This window comes from Saccostrea echinata, unplaced genomic scaffold (assembly GCF_033153115.1).
Source record: "Saccostrea echinata isolate AGI-Se365-2 ecotype Australia unplaced genomic scaffold, CSIRO_AGI_Sech_v1 ptg000002l, whole genome shotgun sequence".
Taxonomy (NCBI): domain Eukaryota; kingdom Metazoa; phylum Mollusca; class Bivalvia; order Ostreida; family Ostreidae; genus Saccostrea; species Saccostrea echinata.
In genome coordinates this window covers 27,260,156-27,279,741 of record NW_026889751.1, presented here as the reverse complement: position 1 = coordinate 27,279,741, position 19,586 = coordinate 27,260,156, and the positions used below count along the sequence as shown (strand labels likewise).

General features: G+C 31.8%; 1 long non-coding RNA gene across 1 annotated transcript; it reads right to left on the bottom strand.

Annotated features, from left to right (window-relative positions):
• Nucleotides 1–12,206: 12,206 nt before the first annotated feature.
• Nucleotides 12,207–12,845, bottom strand: LOC133202210 (uncharacterized). Its single transcript, XR_009723218.1, has 2 exons — nucleotides 12,770–12,845; nucleotides 12,207–12,413 (listed from the first exon to the last, which is right to left on the bottom strand). It is a non-coding gene; the product is annotated as an uncharacterized LOC133202210 (long non-coding RNA).
• Between the last annotated feature and the right edge of the window lie 6,741 nt (nucleotides 12,846–19,586).

Here is a 19,586-nt window from a genome sequence, read left to right as displayed (position 1 = left end):
CACGAGTTGTGTAGCGTAGTGGTTAGCGTGTTAGTCTCAAAAAGAGAAAAAAAAAAGCGTGTTAGTCTCAAAGGACTCAATGGTACTCAGGATTTTTATTGCTAGGATTCGAACCCTAAGAATACCACATTATCTTTTCAATAATAGAATAATTTTTGCTGAGACAATTTTCCTCATAAAAATTTGGTTTGTCATAACTTCATAAATTTCAAAAATGAGAACTTTACTCTGAATACTCACAAATTGAATATGATTTTTATATATCTGAAGCATTCTGCACGCCTTGTTCACCCATCTCCTTTTCAATTGCAACCCATTTTCACAGATTTGTATTGTTTATTGGTTTTTTGAAATCGATCACTGTTCGTTATCTCATTTATTTTCTTTGATTACTTTTCATTAAGCTATTACCGACACCTGCGACTTACTTTTGCAAAAGATGTGTTAGTTTTTGTCAGAATTTCATTTTAAGATAGACATTTTTAATTACGTATATTTGCAGGAGTTTACGTTCCTTTTTATGACAGGCTGTTAAATAATCTGTGTTTTCAAAATGAGTTTGGCCACAGCTACTAAGCATCAAATAATTTTAAGCTATATTTGAGAATGTGAATAAACAAAATCGCTTAAAATGACTGAAACTTTAACATTATATGCTGATGATGCACAAGCTTTCGAGGGCTTTAGTTGCTCTCGGATCCCCTCCAGGTTTTGCCTTGTATCCTGACTACCACATCAAGCATCCGTATATGTCACAGGCACTTGTTTTTGTAATAATTGTTTTACCCAAAAGTACGGTGAGGTAAAACTTCATTGCAGAAACAAGTATAGAATCTATGCTAGATATCATCCCCTGGCTTTCAATTCGTAAATTTATCCATGCACATGCATTGTTACAGACCACAAAAAGAAGAAAAAACAACAAAACAAAAACAATTTTAAAAACAACAACATCAAAACAGCAGTTCACCATCTTTAAAATAAATTCAATTACAAGTACTTAGTAAGGGAGAGGGGGTGTTTATATATTTAAGAAATCTTCATTTTAAAATTTTCATCGGGGTGTAAAGTCGGGTTGGTCATGTGATCAAATCCAACAAAGCACGAAGGTATGTTTATATACAGACATATTTACATTTGCAAATATTTTTCCCTTATATAACATTTGAGCAGGGAGTATTTACATATATGTATAAACAGGTTCGTCACCTGACCAGTTTAGTCATAAACGATTGACGCAATTTCATAGTGAGATCATAAGTGGTCGACGTGTTCAACAGGATTAATTTATACCGTTGAGGTTTGAAAAATAAATCATTTCATGGTTTTAAAACCATAGTACCCAAATATTTGTTAAAAATCAGTCACAAATGTAAATATAAGTAATATGATATCATTTTAAAACTTTTATCAGATGTTAATACGGGTTGGTACGTGATCAAATCTACCGTAAAGCCCTTCGGGGATTATGGGATTTGATTTTGACCAATCTGTATTTACATTCCTATAAAAGTTTAAAAATGATACCTTTTTCTTAATTAAATACTCTTTGTTCACATAATATTATGTTATATAACGGAAATCATTTGCAAATCTAAATACACATGTATTTGAAAAAAATGTTTCTCAATCATTTTCTCCTCTCCCTGCCATCAGAGACAAAATAATTTATTTATGTCTCTGCTTCCATTTTTCAAACTTATCAAAAATTTATAATTACTATTGTTCCCATTCATAGAAGCTTATTAAAAAATTCATTAGATCCATAATGTCTCTTCCTTTCCTTTGTCAAATGATACAGTTCTATATGTGAAAGAAGTATTCATAACCATTTGTAATCAGCTGTTAAAGCTAATATTTAATTCATTCTTAACCACCCTTTTAATTTACCCATGTGATTTACTCTAGTGTTTTGCTAAAATTGACTTGTTTTAAAATATATTTCACCGATACGAGTGGAAAATAAACTGTTTTTGATACATATATAATGCCACTTCTCGGTTAAATTAGGTGGTATTAAGCAGTGTATTTGTTGATAAGAGTAAAACCAACCGAAGGGTCCGGGTTTTTTCGCATATAATACCATGTTGAAGGAGAGTACAAATCGACGCTTACTCTTATACCAATTACTAGTCTTTCTCTATAGCGAGTGTTTTGTAAAATGTAACACAAATCTTAACACGATTGAGCTGATTAAACTCTCCGAGTATGACAACCTTCTACCGAGTCTAGAAGATTTTCTTACTGAGGTGAAGAACATTGGCCTGATTGAATGTACTATGGCGTGCTTGATGAACAAGCTTGTTTGTGCAGGAGTTTTCTACAATAGCTTAACTAAATTCTGTAAACTACCAACAAATCACCCAAACGAATCAATGGTCTACGATAATCAACCTGGCTGGCAGTTCTGGAAGAATATAGATAAAATTTATTTGAAAATAGCATTGTTTTTTCCCTTTTTTATTAAGCAAAATTCAATAATAGATTGCAGGAAAAAAATATGACTGACCAAGACAGAATTCACCTCGTAATAGTTCTCAGTACGATCTAATCTTTAGTAGGATTTCAAGAGAGAATCATCCTTTCCTCATTAAAGGAATTTACCTGTATTAATTACAATCTTTGCGGGAAAAAAAGAATGTATAAATATTTAATTCAATCAAATTTGAAAGTTTAAGATAAGGAGCAAAAATATAAGAAACCCAATCATTTAAGATGAAAATTAATAAAAGAACCGTTGAAAGTTTTCTTTAAAGTTTGTCATTCAGCGTCAATAAACATCAATAAAGCTAGAAAGAATTTAAATTTAATTTACTCCTGTAAATGATAAAATCTATTGTTTTTAAAGTAAAAAAGATACACAAACTTGTTATGTTGTGAATGGAAAAAATATCAACAATAGCAAAGCTTTCGATTCAAACTGATTAATACGAGAGTTGATCCAAAAGTAATCTCAAACCTGCAATAAATTCTTTTATAATCTAATCTTATCAATAAATTCTTTTATAATCTAATCTTATCAATAAATTCTTTTATAATCTAATCTTATCAATAAATTCTTTTATAATCTAATCTTATCAATAAATTCTTTTATAATCTAATCTTATCAATAAATTCTTTTATAATCTAATCTTATCAATAAATTCTTTTATAATCTAATCTTATCAATAAATTCTTTTATAATCTAATCTTATCAATAAATTCTTTTATAATCTAATCTTATCAATAAAATTTTATAATGTCTTTATCTATTTTAAGTTTTGCCTTTAAATTTCATTAAGATATATATGGTACTTTTTAAAATATTAAAAGAAACACAACGCTGGGTCTCTTATATCGCCGCACGACAATAATGTACCGACGTCTTTATGACGTTTTTCTTCGGTCCTCATTTTCAGCTTATCCTCGACCCTTAAGATTTACCCAAAACGGAATGAATTTAGAAATAACATATGGGCAAAGTTTATAATATTAATACAGCAACTTAAAAAAAGCGGTATATTACAATGGCAGTAAAGATTATTAAAAAGAAGCACATGAAAGTTTAATAAATTGTGCGATTGAACTGAAAATAAGTGCCGAAAAGTAACGATATAACGACGTAAGTAAAATTCTTGCCGTGCAGCGATAGACAAAACCTAACGTTGTGTTTATCTTAATATTTTTTTAATAAGTATTTTATGTAAGTGAATGAAATCTTAAGAAAAAAAATCAAAATAGATGGGAAAATCAATATGTTAAAATTTTGTGATAACATTCGATTATCAAAGATTTTATAGCATTGGGACATTATTATTGGATCAACCCTCGTATAATGAACCCTTTACTATTTTAGGATGTGACCCCGGCTGGCTTTATCATTCAGAACGCTGCTATCTTCTCACTCATAGAAAAACGTCTTGGCATGACGCACAGGTATAGTGTGGGCAGAAATTGGCTAGCAAAACAGTTTTTCATATTCGTTTCATTTAAAAAAAAGTCTTTCTAACTTATTTGATTTCTATTAAAAATTTCTTTTGGAACCAAAATCAAATTATAAACATGCATTGAAAATACAGGATATAAATTTAAAAATGATATAATATACCACAGAATAAGTCAACAATTTTATCTGATTTAAAAATTATAAATTGACCAATAATATCTTACCTTTTTTTCATTAAACATTTCTTTTGTTTTTACTTTGTGTTGTCATGTATAAATAGCTTCAATGTGAAAGTAATGGGGCCTTCCTCGCTGAGATCAAATCTGCCAAGGAGAACTCATGGATTACAGAAAAACTCATGGGTCTGTATTTTTATCATGCTTGTAACACTGGGTGAATGAATTTTGAGGGTTTTTTTTTATTTAATTCAAAAGAAATATTCAAATGATATTAAGGAGATAGCATGACTCTTAAAATGAGCTTAATGTGTCAAAATATAATTCATCAAAATAACTTGAAAAATCATTCCCTTCTGTCAGTGGATGTGTATTCTGATTTTTTCCCCATTTGTAATACTTCGAATTCCAAGAAAGAAAAAATTTTGTTTGTCTTTCTTTCGTAATGTAAGGCTTTGGAAGCTAGAGAGAAATTGTACGTTAAAAAAGTCTGATATTATTTTCAATGGTTCTATAATTTTTGGTATGTAATGATTCAAATGGCCCTGCTTTCTATCACTTTCCCAAGTAGTAAAATAATTGCTTTATGTATACATGTGCCAAAATAACGCTTAAACGCACATTATTTATATCTTCAATTTGTAGATTCAAACATGTTTGTACTTCCAGAAAGCCAAGGGTGGTCTTATTTTACTGAACAAGTGTGGATTGGTGCAAATGATATTGATAATGAAGGTTTGTTCATCTGGAGTGAGACGAATTCTACTTTGAACTTCTCGAATTGGCATCAGGGAGAACCAAATGATGAATACGGTGAGGATTGCCTGGCAATTATCCACAAAACAGGAAAGTGGAACGACCTTCCTTGTTCATTGAAATACAGTTACATTTGCGAGAAAAGAAAATAATTTATAGTGAATAAACAACTCATTTTTGTAAAGGCTCTTCTTGGTAGATAATGATTTTTTGGACTTTTAAAAATTTAAATAAAACTTTTAGGGCAGAAAAAAAACTACTTTTGTATTCCATTTGGTTTAGTGGGACTATTCAACTTCGATTTAAATGAACAAGTGTTAGAAAATAAATAAGCAAGAGCAATTATAATGTGAACTCCACCTGATCTTGAGCGCTAGCAACTACGTTAATCAATTTTGGTAGCATATGCACACTCAAATTCACTCTGTAAAAAGATAACATATGTCAGTTTCTTATTATCTGACGTCCTTATTTTGTCGTCTAACTTGTATAAAAAAAAAGTACAAGTAAATTAGGGCCTATGATGCCAAGATTGCAAAAGTCAGTTACTTTTCAAATTTACAACTTACAATTTTCAAATTGATAATAATTAAAAACCTAGCTTTTCTCAACCACCTTCTCAGGGCTTTCCGACAAGATAGGAAAACATTACTTAAAAGTGTCAAATTTCTTTAGTCAATGCTTTAACTGATGAGAACCGACTATGCACAAAATTTTAACACCCAGTGATAATAAGTTTTTACGACCTTGCCATAAAAGGCCCAAGAGGATGCGATTGCTAGGAAGGAATACTAGTATTTCAATGAATTTAGAAATAACATATTTTCAATGTCTTCAAAAATGTATTTTCCGCCTCAATATTGAATTATGTACAGTGAACAACGATTGTTTACAGCACAGTAATGCCATTGCCGACAAGAAGCCCACTCGAGATTGACCATTCTGAATTGAAACTCCTTTCCCCATTCCCAGTGCAGTACCGACTTCCTATTAAAAATTAATCGATTCAGCAAAATAAACCAATGGTTCAGAAATCTTTGTTTTAATGGAGTCTCAACTAAATTTTATTTGTCTTAATTATTTTTTTTAAATTTAAGATCAATGTTTTAGGTAATATGGAAAGAAATCTTGGCTTCTACAACCAGAGCGAATGTAATTTAACGAATTTATGAAGGAAGTTGTTTTTGATTACAAAAGTATCATGAAATACATTTTATGGTTTAAATTGCCAATTTCCAAATTCATGTGATAAAAGTCTTTTCGGAAATATTGACTATGCGTTCATTCAATTTTTTGTAATTTTCTTCTCATTCTGATTTGAATTTTATCTTAATCACATATGCAATTGAAATTGTTCTTAATGTAATAGACTTATGCAATTTAGCGTTAAAGGAATACAAAATCTATTTGAACACTTGGAAAATAAATAAACTTGCAATGCAGTGACGATTATTACGAAAGTGAAATATTATTTGTAAATTCCCGCTAAGAATCACCAATGTTTAAAAATTTTGAAAATCCTTTTATAGTAAAGCCAATGCAAGAATTTCATGGCACTCTGTCAAGGGAATTTGTTCATCGTTGGCCAATGCAGGCATTGCACGAATATCTAAAGGGCCAATGCAGGCATTGAGACTCTCTTTGACTTAATGGGCAATGCAGGCATTGCACGACTCTCTAAAGGGTCAATGCGGGTATTGTACGACTATCTCAAAGTCTAATGCAGGCATTGGTCGACTCTCATGAGAGCCAATGCAGGCATTGAGAGACTCTCTCAAGGTCCAATGCAGGCATTGGGAGACTCTCTCATAAGAGCAAATGCAGGCATTAGGCGATTTCTCAAGGTCTAATGCAGGCATTGGAAGAGTCCCTCAATGTCCAATGCAGGCATTGGAAGAGTCTCTCATTAAGGTCCAATGCAGGCATTGTATGACTCTCTCAAAGTCCAATGCAGGCATTGGGCAACTCTCAGAACAGCCAATGCAGGCATTTTACGACTCTCTTAAAGTCCAATGCAGGCATTGGGCGACTCTCAGAAGAGACAATGCAGATATTGGACGACTCTCTCAAAGTCCAATGCAGGCATTGGGAGACTCTTCCAAGTAATCTGTTCCTTTCAAAAATATATATAATTTATAATGGCTTCACCGCTAGCTCACCTATCTTTTTAAAAGCTTGTATTCCTATTTTCAAGAAAGAACATTAATTAATTTTATTATCTCCAAAAAGACAAAATCTAATCAGTTAACAAACTGCATCTCATACATTCGAATGTAATAATTTTTATTATTGATGACTATTAGAAATATTAAAATGTTTGTCTTGTTTTACATATTTCTTGAAATGTAAAGCTGTATAATTATTATTAATTTTTAAAGGAATCTTTGCTTCTGTTTCAGGAATATAAATAATTCAGTCATAAACACAAAGAGATAATATAAAATATTAAATTCGAAAAATGATATGAATGTTTTAAAAGTTCATAAAATAGATTTAATTATACATAAGACAACCTATATATTAGCCTTTTGCGTGTTCATTCTTAACTTCATACCTTTCTATATACAATTCCTAAACAGAAAACATTACAAAGTCCTTTACGTGCAAAATGTCATTGAAGATACGAGTACAGCGAATATACATATATATGTATCTCTATCTACAGTTCTGGAGAAGTTCGAGCATAAAAATAGCACGTTCCTTCTCTTACTATCTATTATCGCATCAAGAAGGATCTGTACAGTATTCCTGAAGAAAATCTACCAAGAGAGAGAGAGAGAGAGAGGGGGGGGGTTTAAATACTGACCACTAGCTGCTAGATACCGTTTCCTTTCAATAGCCCTATTTTACACAATTACATGCGTTTCTAGCACATACAATAAACAATTGATGACAATAAAACATACAAAAATATGGGTATAATTAGTGTTACAAAATACTCATTTGGGCTTCATGCAGACTTTTAAATGCATAATACTAAAAAGCACTAACACAGAATATAGTATTTGTAGTAATTGATGGATTTGATTTTTACTGCAGATATTTGATTTTCTTCACTTGTTTGTTTTCACATAGAACAACAAACAAATTGTCATTTGTATCTGTAGACGGTCCTCAGGGCCTACCCAGAGCACATTCTATGTAATAGATATATTGTTCGTCTTTGTCTATGATATGGACACAATTATTCCTATCATCAACAATAAAGATATGACTTTCACTGTCTTTGGTGATTCCTAATGGACAGAATGTGTCCTTTATCGGAGCAGGAGTATGTTCAGTTTAACTGTATCTCAATTTCCCGGCCTGATTGACCATTCCACCGCTACTGCTTTAGCTCCACTGTCAGACACACAGATATCCAGATTCCTATTTTCAGCTACGGATCTGAATTATGATTGATTGATTGTGTGCTGTTTTATTATATGAGTGAATTTTTCACTCATATAGAGACGTCACCATATACCGTTGAAGGGCTTCGAATTTAGACCTTTACTCGGCACTCAGGACCATTGAGCAGTGAGGTTTCTTTATCGTGCCAACGCCCACAGTGACACGTGGCCTCGGTTTTTCAGGTCTCATCCGAAGGACCCGCAACTTTCACTCCAAAGTGCCGAGCGCTTGGCGAAGGAACAGTTTCTACATATTTTTTATCGACTTAGGTCAGTCGCGGCCGTGATTCGAACACACGACGTTCCGTTCACGGATCTGAAATATGAACAAGATGAAAGAGAGGTTTACCTTCACAATCAAATTGTATTGTTTGTTTTTCTGTAGCGCCAAAGTAACGAACAATTTTTGATTGTTTGTTATTACTACTGAACGCATTAACCAGGAGGTCACCAGAGGAGGTACTTCAGACACCTTTCGGTATCCAGCTCTGTAGTCTGATCACCTTTCTCTATCTCTTCGTTCTTCACAATATTCACAGTTTTATCAAAATTATTAATATAAACAAGATCTCCACATTTTGCCACTGCTATTTCATATGGCCAATTCCCTGACTTTGTTGTGATTGACTTGAGTAGTAATCCTCGATTGATGCTGAAGATTTTCGGGTGTTATCAGTTACACTTGTCCAGATTTCGTCATCATTTACACAGTCCACTTTGAAAAGCAGTCTATAACCAGTGTCTACGGTAATCACTATCTCTGGTTCGTCAAGAAGTTGTTTAACTAGAGGAGAGAATCCAAATTCTGGTGATCTATGTGTTGTCTTCATGCTGTAGTGAAGTTTTTGGTGTTAATAAACTTTATGATAAGACTTCAAACAGTTTACTTAGTTCTCAGTGGATTCTGCTTATTGTGAATAAAGGCAAAGATGACAGAATTGTTTTGGAAGATATTTGTATCCGTCTACATAGAAATTTATATTAAATACAATAATGTTGTTCTTAAATGATGTTCAAGTCTTCCTTGGTGTCATCCCCAATTTTAGAAATGTTCTTATTTCACCACGGCGTTCTAACTGAACATCAACTTTACCTTAAAATTTTATGACGAGTTTGTCAATTTCTATGTGCCAGTCTTCTCCATGTTTTGGTCATTGCTGTTGAGAGATCTTAAACTAACCCAGTCTGTTTTGTACATCAGTGAAAACGTTTTCTTTTTTGTTCAGGTAAACTGTCTTATTTAATTCACTTTTTCTATCTCCATTTTTTCTTAGTTATGAGTGGTTTAAATTATTTTAGAATAAAAATAATATTATCTTCTATGATAGTTTGTGAGAAATTACTTCAAGACAATGCAAATTTATCAAATTAATGAACTCATGAATGTAACTTGATTTTAGAAAATAATACTACCCTGTCAATAAGAAATTGTTTGTCTCTAGGTAGCCAGAGATCACACTTAACACTGTACTGGACATTTTAATATCAGAATTTACTCTGTAATTATACTTTTTTACCACATACCCCATTGAAGTTTATTTTTTCTTTAAGTCTGGGATCGCAACATAGAATTAAAATATATTAAGTTATGAGTTCATTGTAAGATCAGATTTTAAGTATGAAAGGACTCAACACTCACTCCTGTCATTTCCACTAAAACACTCATGTGGTCGACATGAAATTAAATCTAGCTTGCTTTGTTGTTTTAGCTAAATCTTAATACCATGATTTTGTAAAGGTTATGGGTTGCATAAATGTAAATAATTGAGATCTAAAAATAAATTACTTCAAATAATACTTGAATACTAAAGAGTTAACAGTTGTTTTGCTTTGGGATTAATTACTATACAATCTCATGTAAATATAAATCCATGCAATCTTACAATGTAGTTGTGCACAAAGTCCAAATGTTGAGACATACAGTGAATAATTTTTATCTTTGTAAATACATGTTACTTCACTGTCATACTATAAAGCTGGATTCAGTTTATTAATAGCGATTCTCTGTAACCACTTAAACTTCTTTGCCACGCATGGTCACCGATTTTGATGAAACATTGCCCATTATTACAACTTGACACCAGAAAGATATATTAAATAAAATTTCGTTGCTATGTGTCTTGGTTGCCATGGTAACAGCCAGAAAAGTTGAAAAAATTGAGATTTTCAGCTACTTTAAATCTTTATTAAGCCTTAATAAAGACTGAGAAAGAGAAACACACTATTCTCCCAAAAACATGACACCTTGTTGCCACTTATGCTATAAAGAAACTATTAGAATTTATCTCTAAGTAAGTGGTAACCATGGGCACATTTGGAATACATTTTAGATGCTGAAAAATGCTGAAAAACGCTCAATATTCACAAATGATAGATGTTACATGATCAAACTCAATCAAAAACCTAAGAAAAGCAATGAAAAATATTTACCTTATGTAATTAGGTAATGCCAGTATTATTCTAAAAATAACTTTCATGGTTGCCATGGTAACACAGTGTCCCCATGCAAAATCTGTTGCTATGATTGGATTAATGCTACTATCTTGAGGAAAAACAATAAAATTCATGACTGGCACATATACATCCTTAGGACCTTGCAACACCGACAACATAAGAAAAATTGAGATTAATTGTCACTTTGCAGTGTAACCATGGAAACAACGTACTAGTTGTTTAAAGTGATTTTTTTTTTTTGCTGCCTTAGGAATTTACTAACCTTTTAATCAAGAAACATATTATTTGAATCACCTTGAATAGTACTTATCTCATAGAACTAAAGTTGAATATCATATATTGATACAGGTTGTTGAAAAATACAACACTGATGCTATGGTTACCAAGAAGAGAAAATGTTCGATTTTGTTAATTTTATGTCAATATTAGACCCTATGTGCCAGCTTTTTGCATCCAGTTAGAGATTGGGTGGTAGTCAAAATTAAAAGTCAGGTTAGTTGTTCACATATATCAATCATAAAAGTTTTGGGAATCTACATACAAGGGTACGTATCCAAGGAAACGGAGTATTTTTCAGATTTTTATGCATGTTTTTTCGCCTTATTTCCATAGCAGCGCACTATTTAAGGAATTGAAATTGAATTTTTTGAAATGTGAAAATTAGGGTCACACCAAGGCCTTTAAAAATTGATCATCAGTTATATAGAAATATGCTTTTTAAAAAGATAGGATAAGATTAAAACAATAAGAGAGTAAATTTAAAATCCCTTCATGCTATTAAAACCATGGCAACCATTGCCAACCTATGAGAAATATCATATTTTGTCCTTGGTATATGTTACAAGGATCTCTTGTCTATTATTTGCTTGCATTTCAACCTATAATTGTTTTTATTCTTAAGTGTATGACTTTATAAAATTAAATGAACAAAATTATTACTTTTGAATACTTTGTTTCCATAGTTACGTATGTTATAGTTGATTTACCAAACATGTTTATCATGCATTTAAGACATCAGACCTTCAACTTTCAGAAACAGTCATTGCCACTTGTTTGCTTTGCTGCAAACGTTAACTGTGGGACTCTGAACATGTTGAAAAAATGCCATTTTTCAAACTTTACAACATGTTGCTATGGTAACCATGACACGTAGCAACCAATTCTTGCCTGATTTGAATTTACGGTATCAAAGACTTTTATCATAGAGAGTTTGGAGAAATTCTGAGACTATGCGTGCCACAGCTCCTATATAAAAGTTCAAGTCATTACAGAGAATGGCTCTTAATCATGTAGAAAACTAAATATTATGACCTTTAAGGATGATCTGGTATAATGGCAGTCAGGGAAACTTTTGCATCGGTCATCATTATGGAGGGATTTTATCTAGACATGAGATTCCGTAAATCTACGGAATCTCGTGTATAGATAAACCCCTCCAGTTTAGAAATGTTTGTTTATGCAAACTTTTGTCCAGTGTAGCTGGATTTGATGAAAACAATCACATAATTTTAAATTTGTTTTATTATTACTGGTGACGATCATGTCACCTTTCCCTTTATCCCAGAGTCAGAGAACCAGCTAATGCTGGGACAAGGATTAGCAACGGAACAGCAGCGGCGGCCCCAGCCACCACAAGCGGCAGAACTCTCCTCCTGGGTCTCTCTGTGGTGGTGGTGGTGGTGGTAGTAGAGGTGGTTGTCTTGGAAATAGCTTTTGATTAAAGAAATAATAAATATATATTTGATAATAATTTCTAAATTTATCAATCAGTATAAATATCTTTCAAACCAAGTAAAACGCTCCTGCCAAAGAAAATATACAATTAATATGTAAATGATGGACGGCCAGCAAAATTGAAATGATGATGGTCGTACATTATTTATATTTTGAAACTTGTTCAAAATTGTGTGATTTATCTAAGCACTTTGTAATTCATTGTCTTGGATATCATGATATCTTGACAAATGGAATTGCCTTTCTTTATAAAAGGAAAAAATCTAAGGAAAGAGAGGGGGGAAATAAAAAAAAGATCACAGACTAAAACACAAAAAAATATATGTACTTACTTTCGCATCTTTCTCCTTGAAACTCTGAAAAGCAAACGCACTTTCCATTTTAGCTATCTCCACCGAAATTGCATTGTTATTTAGTTTCGCAGATTCCTAAGAAAATATAAGAATGTAGAGTTGATGAAATAATGAGTTAACAATTTTCTTTGACTGAATGCATGCTCTGAATCAAATCAGATTGTTGTTTTCAAAACTGTTTCTTTGTGACAAAATTCTAATTTTAAAAGGAAACATATGAAATGCCACACATTAAATATCAATTATTAATAGTAATCACCAATGCACTCTGGTTCCCCAAAAACTCCTTGGGGACACTCACATTCTCCAAAACCGGTCTCTCCTGGCGTACACACCGTGTTCCCTGGACACTGGGTTGTTTCTCCGATTGCATTACATTCCCCTAAGATATCGTTTGTAGAAGTCGAGTTTTTAAAGAGAGCAATTATTTACATTTTTCACTCGCACATTTCTTTTACTTACTTCATATACTGTATTTGGTGGAAAAAGAAAAATAATATCAAGAAGGTCAGGCAGCTGAAAATTAAAAGCAAGATGTTACAACGTTATCTGAATAATGTATGTTAAGTAGTGAATTCTTTAATAAGAATAAAATTCGAATCCTTAGAAATCCTTACATGGAATAATGAGTTAGAAAATGAAAAGGTTATATATATATATATATATATATATATATATATATATATATATATATATATATATATATATATATATATATATATATATATATATATATATATATATATATATATATATATATATATATATATATATATAATTTCACCTTTTGTTAAGGTCTGTCAACCAAAAAATCAATTTGTTCGATTTATTTATTAACACATAACTTTAATTTGAGAGGTCTAAAAGGAGTCAAGAGCAAAACACAAACCATATTCTTCTCTCAATTTTTCTTTGAAAAAAGAAATTTGGAGTTAAAGAAATTTATAATAAGATCAGACGAGCAAGGAAAATATTTTTTTACAAATTTATGGAATATCAATGTTTTTTTTCTTTTTAAAAAAAAAAGGGGGGGGGACAAAAATCTTACTAGTATCAGACAACAAGAGAAAGAAAAATTATTAAAAACTAATATGTCTTTCATTACTCAACAGATAATCCGCTGAATCATATGATAATATCATGGTTCACTCTTTACTTGCCTAAGCAGCCATCAACTCCAGCTGTTTTATCTGGGGGTAAGTCGAAAAATCCATCCTGGCACAAACATAGTGCCCGACTACCCTCTGTACATGCATTTTTTTCCGCAAGAAGGCGTCTCACAAAACGAAAGTCCAGTGCTGGTTACATATCAGGGTAATATACACAGGAAATATATGTAGAAGGGAAGCAGGAATCTGGTCACTGTTAGTTACAGCTTAATATCTAACCACCAATGACATCGTGAACAATTCATATAATGCCTTATATATCCAATCAATGAGCAAAACGGGTGCAATAATGTTATTGGTAGAATAATAATTAATGTCAGGACCTGGTTGACTACTTTAACACTTTCAATCGCCCCTGTGGCGCTTTGTATATTTTTGTTAGTTCTTCCACATAAATAGCATAACATAACTTTTCTATGTTTTATATCATATTTTTCTATTTCTTTTCTGTTTTTTTTTCCTTGTTTTTTTTATGTTTTATATCATTTTTTTTCGGTCACTTTACTCCTTTTCTATCAAAATTATACTGAAATTAAAATAAATCAAGAATTCACTGAGTATAAATGTGTCCCGCAGGTTATTTCCTAATAAATAATAACTGGCCCAAAGCGAATTTTTAAAAAAAAAAAAAAAGCATAAAGCATATTTAAAAAAAAAAAAAAAAAGCAGGGTGTAGATAACAAAATGGGACAGAACTGCACAGTGCTGACACGCCTGGATTGAATTATTTAAAGAATCGTTTTCTAACCTTTAAAGTCTTATTCCCTTTTTTGATCTTGAAAAGTCGGAGAGATTATGAAAATAATCATATGTACTTGACTATCCATTATTTTAGAATATAATTATGTTTGTACTGTACTTATTAAGTCGTCCATCTGTAAATTTCACATTTTTTAAGTTGAAAAAAAATTCCGGTCTTTTTCAATTATTCATACTGAACCCTATCCCTTATGTGAATTTTTGGACATCAAATCATATGCAAGTGATAAATGTACTGTAATAAAATTGTTTACGGAATTAAGAAAAATATTTTAAGTGAGGAAAAATTGAATAATTATGACCCAATTGTCTATAGAAATGTCTTTAAAAATAGATATTTTCCCCTGAAAGTATATAATATTTTGAGAAATATCCAGTATGCTTTCACGATATCGAGGCTGTCATGTGAAGTGCATTCAACTCTCTAAGCCCGACAATATTTTGTCTAAATTCAGCAGTAGATGTTGTTAAACTCTGCACACATCACTGAGCACGGATTGACAATACTGCTGAGTTGGTTTTGTTTTCTCACATTTCTACTCTGGATTTTCTGGGTTATAGTTTTAATATTTTTCATTAATACACACCAAAATTTTCTACTTTTCTTGAGTATTAAGGATAACGTTTGTGAATGTGCAAGGATGTGTCAGCCAAACGCGTTCCGAAATTTGTGGTTTCAATAATTTTCAGATAAAAAAAAGTTTCTGGACACTCTTCTATATGTTTTCGTGTGAAATGTTATAGCAACATGTAAGTCAAGAAAATTTGAAAAATATTAACTACAAATCTATGTCCAGGCCCCTTTTGGCAATAAATCAGTTTAACTCTACATGGCGGTCATCAGTGGGGTGGAGAAGTGACACCGTCACCAATAGTTGGGACAGTCATTGGTGGCGGATGCTTTTGTGTGCATGTGGCATTATCGTCCACCCCACCTCAAATGGACGAATGCTATTGTTAACTTGTATAATTCTTGTGGCGCAATTGGCGCATTTCCTTTGATTTAAAACACTGATAAATTTCAACATTGAAATTCCCTGGATATGTAAATAGGATATTGGCCCATTGAAAATATTGTATTTGACATTGCTAGCAATGTTAATGGGATATTGGCCGATTTGACATTGCTAACAATGTTAATGGGATATTGGTCCATTCATTTGAAATTGATAACATTGTTGATGGGATATTGACCCATTCATTTGACATTGATAACATTGTTGATGGAATATTGGCCCATTGTACCCAGCGTGGCGTTCTGCACTCGTGAACTTTACCCAGTGCACAATTTAGCCCACTTGAGGTCGCCACTTTTGTTGATGATTGTTGGGAAGAAGACCCGGCGGCCGCTCCCAAATTTGTCATAAATTATGTCACCGCGACCAGATGCCCCAAACTTTAAATAAATATATTCAACTAGAAAAGAATTATTTTTAACATCAGAGATAATGATATATATATTTTCAAAGTGTTATCACAAATTCGAAATTTAACGATATTTTGGGCAAATTTGAATGAAAAAAAGAAGACATTTTTTACAGCCGTATTATCTCTTTAAAAATGATAAATACAATTTCAATGGATATATAGAAATAATATCTATGTAATTGCTCAGTGCTGTCTATAAATTCATTAGTTATTGTTGGTTTAATCTATGTACAAAATTTCATTAATTTATAATACCGGTTTCCTACAAAACTACGCTTGTCTGTGGAATTTGGCAAATGTCAACAAGTAAGATGTCATGAACTGCTTAATGAGTTCGTATCACTTAAAAATTGAACCATATCATAAAACAATTATTGCTGGGGGGGTTTTCAGTCAATACGATGATTTAACCACCTGAGGAGTATGATATTCACCGATAAATACAATTTCAATGGAATAGATATAGAATTAATATCTCTGTAATTACTCAGAGTTTGTCCATAAATTTATTAGTTATTGTTGGTTTAATCTAGGTACAAAGTTTCATTAATTTATGACACTACAAAACTACGCTTGTCTGCGGAATTTTGGGACAACCCTCGTTTTGTATTGTTACTTATAGAAGGGGCTTAGTCAGGACTCCGTCCTTGGTAGTTGCCTTATATATACTATATCTTTGATGTCTAGGTCTTAGAAATAAATGTTTATAGAAATATTTATATTTATTCAGAGGAACTGCAAATAATAGCTCCGTGTACAAGCCCCACCTCCCGAACCACCCCCAAATTTAATTTGAAAAATTGGTTAATGTCCTTATTGAAAAGCAAAGTAACTTTTATCAAGTACTGAATCATTAACATTATTATTGCCATTTAACTTGGAAATAAGCATTTCTGAAAGTTAGGACAAATATGTAAAAAGAAAGATGGCTGAGTTTTCAGACAAGATATTTTAAAACTAAAATATGATGTGATTTTAACCAGTGAATTTGGATAGAAGTTTTATTTTTTCAAAGAAGATGGGCGAACAAGGCGAACGGAATGCCTATGGTGCGACAAATATGAAGGCGAAAAATTAAAGCTCAATTATTAAAAAAATTTCTTTGATATTTTATCTAACACATTAAAGTACACTTTATGAAAAATCTCCACAATTCGCAAAAATCTCACAAAAATTAAAATTAGTTACCTATGAAATAGCATACACAAACCAAAGACGACAAAAAAGATCATTTTCTCATATAATAACTGTTACAGAATTTTTTTTTGTCTGTATAAGTGGGTCTTCGCTCATTTTTTTTGAAAGTTAAATATCCTCAAAGTTTGCGTAAAAAATTACATTTGTTCGTTAACAAAAACTATACCTTAAGACACAACCTTTGTATCTTTCCGAGAAATACTTGAAGTTCATTTAGTCAAAAATCATATCAGAATCATAATTTAAATCCCAAAATTCATCACGAGTTGTGCAGCGTAGTGGTTAGCGTATTAGTCTCAAAAAGAGAAAAAAAAAGCGTGTTAGTCTCAAAGGACTCAATGGTACTCAGGATTTTTATTGCTAGGATTCGAACCCTAAGAATACCACATTATCTTTTCAATAATAGAATAATTTTTGCTGAGACAATTTTCCTCAGAAAAGTTTTGTTTGTCATAATTTCATAAATTTCAAAAATGAGAACTTTACTCTGAATACTCACAAACTGAATATGATTTTTATATATCTGAAGCATTCTGCACACCTTGTTCACCCATCTCCTTTTCAATTGCAACCCCTGTTCACAGATTTGTATTGTTTATTGGTTTTTTGAAATCGATCACTGTTCTTTTTATCTCATTTATTTTCTTTGATTACTTTTCATTAAGCTATTGACGACACCTGCGACTTACTTTTGCAAAAGATGTGTTAGTTTTTGTCAGAATTTCATTTTTAAATAGACATTTTTTAAATCATGTATATTTGCAGGAGTTTACGTTCCTTTTTATGACAGGCTGTTAAATAATCTGTGTTTTCAAAAACAGTTTGGCCACAGCTACTAAGCATTAAATAATTTTAAGCTTTATTTGAGAATGTGAATAAACAGAATCGCTTAAAATGATTAAGCATTATATGCTGAAACTTTAACGTACGTTATATGCTGATGATGCACCAGCTTCGAGGGCTTTAATTGCTCTCGGATCTCCTCCAAGTTTTGCCTTGTATCCTGACTACCACATCAAGCATCCGTAGATGTCACAGGCACTTGTTTTTGTAATAATTGTTGTACCCAAAAGTGCGGTGAGGTAAAACTTTATTGCAGAAACAAGTACAGAATCTATGCTAGATAACATCCCCTGGCTTTCAATTCGTAAATTTGTCCATGCACATGCATTGTTACAGACCACAAAAAGAAGAAAAACAACAAAACAAAAACAAACAATTTTAAAAACTACAACATCAAAACAGCAGTTCACCATCTTTAAAATAAATTCAATTACAAGTAATTAGTAAGGGAGAGGGGGTGTTTATATATTTAAGAAATCATCATTTTAAAATTTTCATCGGGGTGTAAAGTCGGGTTGGTCATGTGATCAAATCCAACAAAGCACGAAGGTATGTTTATACACAGACATATTTACATTTGCAAATATTTTTCCCTTATATAACATTATTTAAGCAGGGAGTATTTACATATATGTATAAACAGGTTCGCCACCTGACCAGTTTAGTCATAAACGATTGACGCAATTTCATAGTGAGATCATAAGTGGTCGACGTGTTCAACACGATTAATTTATACCGTTGAGGTTTGAAAAATAAATCATTTCATGGTTTTAAAACCATAGTACCCAAATATTTGTTAAAAATCAGTCACAAATGTAAATATAAGTGATAAGGTATCATTTTAAAACTTTTATCGGATGTTAGTACGGGTTGGTACGTGATCAAATCTACCGTAAAGCCCTTCGGGGATTATGGGATTTGATCGCATGACCAATCATTCCTATAACAGTTTAAAAATGATACCTTTTTCTTAATTAAATACGCTTTGTTCAAATAATATTATGTCATATAACGGAAATCATTTGCAAAATTAAATACACGTGTATTTGAAAAAAAAAAAGCTTCTCAATCATTTTCTCCTCTCCCTGCCATCAGAGACAAAAATAATTTATTTATGTCTCTGCTCCCATTCATCAAACTTATTAAAAAATTTTAATTACTATTGTTTCCTTTCAGAAGAAACTTATTCAAAAATTCATAAGATCCGTAATGTCTCTTCCTTTCCTTTGTCAAATAATATACTTCTATATGTGAAAGAATTATTGATAACCATTTGTAATCAGCTGTTAAAGCTAATATTTAATTCACTCTTAACCATCCTTTAAATTTACCCGTGTAATTTACTCCAGTGTTTCACTAAAATTGACTTGTTTTAAAATATATTTCACCGATACGAGTGG